At 43.3% G+C, this 7,401-nt stretch overlaps 1 long non-coding RNA gene across 1 annotated transcript; it reads left to right on the top strand.

Moving 5' to 3' along the window:
• The first annotated feature begins 228 nt into the window (after window positions 1-228).
• On the top strand, window positions 229-3,141 carry LOC110213111 (uncharacterized). The gene is made up of 3 exons (XR_002325883.2): window positions 229-342; window positions 835-916; window positions 2,653-3,141. It is a non-coding gene; the product is annotated as an uncharacterized LOC110213111 (long non-coding RNA).
• The last annotated feature ends 4,260 nt before the right edge of the window (window positions 3,142-7,401 follow it).

Here is a 7,401-nt window from a genome sequence, read left to right as displayed (position 1 = left end):
CTTGTTTGCCTCAGTTTCCTCTTCTGTAAAATGAGCTAGAGAAGGCAATGGCAAACCATTCCAGTGTCTCTGCCAAGAAAACCCCGAATGGGGTCACAAAGAGCTGGCTGTGCACTCTATGCACTATGGTGCCTAGCTGCCCTTCTAGAACTATAGAACCATAGAAACAGAACTTGAAGGGACATTAGAAGGCATGTACAGTGGCTAGAGCACCCACCCTGGAGTGAAGAAGACCTGACTTCAAATATGGCCTCAGACATTTACTAGCAGTGTGACCCTGGACAAGTCATTTAACTCTTATTGCCTCTGGAAAAAAAGAAAAAGAAAAAGAAAAAGAAAAGGGTATGTAGTTCAACCACTTAATTGAGAAAATTGAAGCCCACAGTGGATAAGGGACTCACCCAAAAGTCTCACAAAGAGTGGCAACAACAAAGCTTTGAAGTCAAGTCCTTTGAGGTCGAATCCAAGGCCTTTTTTCCTCACTGACCATCCTCTCAGGGTCTCTTACATCATAGAAGAAACATTGAAAAACTTAATAGAGAGCAAAAGACTGAAGAAAGCAAAGACCGTATCCTAACACACTCGTTCTGTTTTGGTCCAGAAGACACAAGATGGGGCAAAGTGGACTGAACTTGGCCTCTGCGCACCTGAGTTCCCATTCCACCTCTGTGATTTTACCACATCTTTGATTTAGGCAAACCTTAAGACCCCAGCTCCTTCATTCCAAAATGGGAGTGGGAAGTCCCATGATTTCTAAGGTCCTCTCCAGACCCAAATCTTACGGTCCTGAGATCTTGTAACCCTCCTTTTAACCTTTGTAGCTTCTCTCTTTAGGATTCTGCAGAGAAGTTCGGGGCCTGGTGGACAGGGCTTGGACCTTACAGTCTGGAAGATCTGATTTCAAGCCCTGCTGATGGTATGTACTAGCTGTAGGACCCTGGATGAGTCTTGTACCCTCTCAGAGCCTCCTGTGGCTCCCTGGGACTTATCTGTGTACTAAGACACCAAGTGAGGCCTTCTCAGCACACATGCTAGGATCCAACCCTTCCCTCGTTCACTGTGCAGCAAACCCCCTTTAAAAATCCCTGTGGGGGAAAGGAGGAAAGGCAGGGAAGTCCTGGGTTTTCCCCTCGAAGGGGCTGAGCTCTTTGGGGAGAGTTCTGTCAGCAGGAGAAAAGCCAATAGATGACACCAGCAAGCTGGATCTGGAGGGTGCAGACAGAGAGTGGCACCTCGGATGAAGCAGTGAGCACCAGGTGGCCGCTCTTGGCGCCTGAGGCCTCCGACCGTGGTGCCACCTTCGGCCCTCCTGCTGGTGAATTGCAAAGGGAGTGCGCTTGGAGCCGGGAGAAAGGCCTTGAATTCCCCTTTTGGAATCCGTTAGCTGTGCAGCCAGTAGAAACCACCAACCTTCTTGGTTCCCTCATGGGTCTGTTGGGCACAACAGGACTGGAACAACCCACCTTGTTGTCAGTCAGTCAAGCATTTATTAAGGGTTTATTATGTGCTACATGATTGAGCATATTAAGTTGAATTAAGCTATTAATTAGGTAAGCTATTAATAAATAAGCTATTAATAATTAATTTATTAAGCATGGGAATGGCTCTGCTCAGTGCCAAGGGTATAAAGAAAGACAAAAATGAATCCTGCAGTCAAGAAGCTCACATCTAGTGAGCCTAAAGAAATAGGCTCAAACGGGATGCATACAGAGGAGGTGGAGGGTCATCCTAGAGGGGAAGGCTCTGGCAGCTGGAGGGGGATAGGCTGGGGATGGGGAAAGGGCTCTTGGGGAGTGAGTGGAGACTGGAACTGAGTCTCAGGGAAATCAGCAAAGTTAAGAAACAGAGATGAAGAGGGAGAGTATTCCAAGAATGGGGGACCAAACAGGAGAGCTGGAGAAGGAAAGGAAGAGAGAGGAGGGGAAGGGGAGAAAGATAGAAAGGGAGAGAGACAGAGGGGGGGAGAGAGAGGGAGAGGGAGAGGAAAAGGGAGAGGGAAAGGGAGGGGGAGGGAGAGGGAGAGAGAGGAGGAGGAGAGAGATAGAAAGGGAGAGAGACAGAGAGGGAGAGGGAGAGGGAGAGAGAGGGAGAGGGATAGGGAGAGAGAGGGAGAGGGAGAGGGAGAGAGAGGGAGAGGGAGAGGGAGAGGGAAAAGGAGAGGGGAAGGGAGAAGGAGAGAGAGGAGGAGGAGAGAGATAGAAAGGGAGAGAGACAGAGAAGCAGAGGGAGAGGGAAAGGGAGAGAGAGAAGAGAGAGAGAGAGAGAGAGAGAGAGAGAGAGAGAGGAGAGAGAGGGAGAGGGAGGGAGAGGGAGAGAGAGGGAGAGGAGAGGGAGACGGAAAGGGAGGGGGGAAGGGAGAGGGAGAGGGAGAGAGAGAGAGAGAGAGAGAGAGAGAGAGAGAGAGAGAGAGAGAGAAAGAGGAGAGAGGGAGGGAGAGGGAGGAGAGAGAGAGAGAGAGAGAGAGAGAGGGAGAGGGAGAGGGGGACAGGGGGAGGGGGAGAGGGAGAGAGAGAGAGAGAGAGAGACAGAGAGAGAGAGAGAGAGAGAGGCAGAGAGAGAGAGAGAGAGAGAGAGAGAGAGAGAGAGAGAGAGAGAGAGAGAGAGAAAGTCCACGAACACAAAAGCTAGAATTTTGCTTTATTATTTCTGCAGAGGAGGGGATGGAGGCTTCTCACAGAATACTGGAAGACCACTGGGGACCAGGATGAGTAGAGCTGGGGTAAGATGGAATGGAAAATACCAGAGAGTTTTGTTCCATCCCCCAACTCTCTGCCCCACTTCTCCCCGCTCCCCAGTAGGTGGAAAGCTAAGAGTATGTACAGATAAAGATAAATGTTCTAGTGAAGAGAGAAACATGTGCTTCTAGATAGAGTATTTTTTTTTGATATAACTTTACCCCCAGAAGAAATGTCAAAAATATACAAAACACATGGGAAAGTAAGGAGGAAATCTGATCTGTTTTTCTAGGATTCCAGAACTGTCTCTCCTTTTTTATGCCAGGCATCTCTCTCCTGGGCAAGGGACAAGAAAGGGTTTTGTTGTTTGTTTGTTTTTTCCGCAAAATCAGAGGCAAGAACAGTCACTTAGGCCCAAGGAAAGCTTTCTGGTGTCTGGGAATGAGATGAAGAAAGGCACCCTCAACCTCCAGGCATAACTATGGTAATTCTAAGGGAAAGAATAAGAGCTTCACCCCAAAGGGAACAGCCCAATAAGACACTTAGAGCTCTCACCAGGAACTTGGGAAAGACAGGAGAGAAAAGGAATTATTTTTAAAGTACTGGTGGTATTCTATCCTAGGAAAAACCAAACTACAATTATGCAAGCCTAAAGAAAAAGGGAAGAAAAAATGTCTCCAAGAACCCAGAATAACCTGTAGCTTGAGGTTTGGGAGGGGTGTCAAGTATGAAATGCTACTGCTTGCCCTGCATATTCCATGCCCTAGCTTTCTAACTCAGCATATATTTCCCAAGCCAAAGACGTATGATTCCTCCAGATAGGGGTGCTGTCTGTGAAGGCTGTCAATACACTCTTGTTGTATATCCCTTGTTCTCAAAGAGGACCATGACATCAGGGAGGTGATGCCATGACATGCAAGTGAATTGGATTACAGTGAGGGAGGGCTGTGCAAAGTCAGCAGCCTCACTTTCTCCTCTGGAGCCATTTGGATCCAGTGGCCAGACACAGATCAGGACAACTAGAGATGGCCCTGGATGCAGTGGGAGACCTTGTCCTTCTTAAACTAAGGTCTTTAACAGGTCTCAGACTGCTTCTGCAATGAAAGCTCACATCTTGCCACTGGGATTTAGCACTCTTCCAGGAAGAGAGTAGATTCCAAACATTATCTTGCATTTTACTTAAGGCTTAGATTTTTAAAAAATGGAACTGGGAGGAGAAATACATCTTTAGACAATAGCTTTCATCACATTCTTTATTAAAAACAAAACACAAAAAAAGCATTTAAGCATGTATAATCCAGCAAACAAATTCCCACTTTGACCTTGCCTGCAAATGTGCATATAACTCATTTCTTGTTCATTGCTTCTCTGACAGGAGGTGAATGACATGTGTCCTCTGGACTTTTGGTTTATAATTCCATTGACTAGAGTTCTAAAGTCTTGTGAAGCTGTTTCACTTTGGAGTGTTGTCATTATATCAATTCTTCTCCAGTTCTGCTCATTTCTCTCTGTTCATTCATAGCAGTATTCCCACTTTCCTCTGAAACTGTCCATTTCATTCTTTCCTAGAAACAATAATATTCCAATTCATTCATATGCCATCATTTGTTTAGCCATTGCCCAATAGATGGGCACTCCCTTGGTTTCCATTTTAGAGCCACCATGAAAAGAGTGATGTAAGTATGCTTGTACATATAGGACTGTTTCCTTTCTGTCTGATCTCTTTGGGCTAGAAGCTTAGTAGCATCACCTTCTTTCAGAGGAAAAAGTTGAAAAAAAAGAGCAAATCAGCAATGGAGACTGTGATGGTGAAGATAAAAGGAAGAACAGACAAGGTGACGTCTTCCTATATTGTCACCTAACAGCCTACACTGGTCAGACTGGGTACTTTGTGGGTGTGACTGGCAAGAAGATGAACTAAAAATTAGGTTAACCTGACCAGGCTCAGAGAAAATTGAATACAATTGACTCTTCACTCAGAATTGGACCTATAATTAGACACAGTTCCCACTAGGAGATGGAGAGATTGAACTTTAACTTCCAAATAAAATCAGTAAATTGAAGGGAAGTTGTTTTTTGTCTTTCATTTTAACACAAGTCTGTGATTCAAAGGATCATAGGGTTAGAGCCAGAAAAGCAGCAAATCCATCTCCCTTCATTCTACAGATTAGGAAACTGAGGCCCAAAGAGGTTAAGTAACTCCCCAAAGCCAGAGAAGTAACACACATCAGTACAAGGATTTGAACCCATCACGTCCAGACCCTACATTTTACAAATACATTCCTCATTGTGGCATAGAGGTATCACTGGGCTCTGACACTGGACAGTTCTCCAGGACCTTCAGGACCTTGGGATCCCCTGGCCTAACCTTCGAGAGCTTGGAGGCACTTGAGAACCAGCCTGGCTATATTCAGAGGTTCTGATCCAGAGGAGCAGCCAATGGATTTTTTGGGGGGGTTTGTTTTTGCTACAGAAACTGATTTAAAACTATCTGCTATGAATTAGGAGGGGCTATGGACACTCAACAGATGTCCCCCCATACTCAGAAAAAGAAAATATTCACAGATCCTTGAAATAAGGATGGAGACTAGGGAATGTAGCAGAGGATGAAATAATGGCAGATGTATTTTATTTCAAGATCGCTTAGCTTCATAAAAAAAGGCATCAACTTCATAAAATGCCATCCATCTTTTACTGAACTGAAAGATTGCATAGAAAAAAGGACTATTTATGCATAGAAAGGTGAATAATTTTCCTTTTGGGAAAAGAAGCAAATATAAGTGACATTTATAGAGAACTTTCAAGTTCACAAAATACATCCCATCCCGTCTCTCATTTGAGCTTCATAAGAACCTTGCGTGGCAGGTGCTGATATCATCCTCATTTTCTCTAATGAAAACAAGAAACATTATTCAGCTGGGAAAGAAAATAGCATTCTAGAGTTTTGTAGGTTATTAGATTAATAACAACAATAACATTACTAACTAGCATGTGTATGGCATTTACTATGTACATACTCATTTTACAACTGGGACTCAGAGAGTCTGACTTGTCCATGGTCACATAGCTAGCAAGTATTGGAGGCAGGATTTGAACCCAGGCCTTCCCACTCCAAATCTAGCATGTTATCCATTATGCCAACAGCTTCCCTGATGTCCCCTCCCACTTTTTTCCTCCGGAGCAGCTGTCATATCATTAGCATCTTTTGAATCTTTCATAACTTCCTTTGAAGATCATTTATATTCGAGTGTGTCCCATTTTAAATAAACTTGGTATTTGACAAATTAAATTTATACCACTGAAGTTTTGGTGGAGAGAGGTAAGAAACATGCATTAAAATGGAGTCATTACTTTACAGAAGGATGTAGATAGTTGTTGCTTTATTAGTTGTGATTCATTGGTTAAGGGGGCAGCATGGCGGCCCGGAGAGAATGGGTTTTAGAAGATCTGGGTCTGAACGTTACTTCTGTTTCTTACTGATGGAATGACCTTGATTGAATCATTGAATTTATCTGTACCTCAGTTTCCAAACTAAGGAGGTTGGACCATGTCTAGTGCCTGATATGTCTTTCAACTTGCAATCTTACTCTGTTGCTTCCTACCTGGTAGACCTGGTTAGGGTCCAAAAGCCAAAGAAGTTTTTGCAGGTTTTGTCACATTCTCCTCCAGTTATGAAAATCCTACAATAACTCTAAAAAGGAACACATCTCATGACAGAACAGGACATTCTAAAAGGCAACCAAAGAGAAGTCTAAAAATAATCTCTGATAAGCACCACATCTTCCATCAACAATTAAGGAGTGTTGGTCACCCCTTCTTCTGATTGAATATGTGGGTTAGGATCACTCAGGATCATAGATTCAGAACTAGCAGGTTCTTTATTAGTCCTATGGTCAAGCAACCCACATGAGGAAATGAAGGCCCAGAAAAGTTATTACTTGCAGTATTTCATACAAGTAGCAAGTGAAAAAATTGACATTTGAATCTAGCTCTTCTGGCTCAAGCATTCTTTTCTACTGTTTTGTTGGACTGGCATACCAGATTCCAATTTGGAACAAAATGAAACCATCTAGTGGTTAACAAAAGAAGGTTAAGTCAACTATAGCAGAGAAAAGATATTCAGGATATAGCATTGATTCAATGAAGAGCTTCCCTGCTATTGGGTTGGCCATGATGGTGCTCTGGTTAAGCCTGAAGGAGGAACTCCTAGACTTTCATGTAAAGGCTTTTAAACTTGGGCCTCCAGGAAGACAGATAAGTGGCCCAGGCCTTAGTTCTCTGAGTCAATTAAGTCAACAAGTATTTATTAATGCTATAGGTCAGATACTGTGCTAAGCTATGAAAGGAGAGTTTCAATATCTTTTAAGGTTAAAAAAAAACAGCCTAGGTTGTGTGATAAATGATGCATCTGCTACATTCATGCCACCTCCTTTCATTGTTCTGTTGTTTATTAAGTTATGTTAATGAAAAAAATTTCTCTAATGGAAACAAGAAACATTCAGTTAGGGAAAAATAATACCCTGGGTTTTTATAATTTATTAGATTAATAATAATAATAATAATAATAGCTAGCATTTGTATGGCATTCACTGTGTGCTTAGTGCTTCCAATCCTCACAACAACCCTGGGAGGTAGGTGTTATTATAATCCACCTTTTACAGCTGAGGAAACTGAGACAAACAGAGGCTTACGTGAGTTGCCCAGTATCACACAGCTAGTAAGTAAC

This window comes from Phascolarctos cinereus, unplaced genomic scaffold (assembly GCF_003287225.1).
Source record: "Phascolarctos cinereus isolate Bilbo 61053 unplaced genomic scaffold, phaCin_HiC Scaffold_1;HRSCAF=81, whole genome shotgun sequence".
Taxonomy (NCBI): Eukaryota; Metazoa; Chordata; class Mammalia; order Diprotodontia; family Phascolarctidae; genus Phascolarctos; species Phascolarctos cinereus.
Note: the sequence above shows the minus strand (reverse complement) of the source record. Positions and strands in the feature narration are given on the sequence as shown.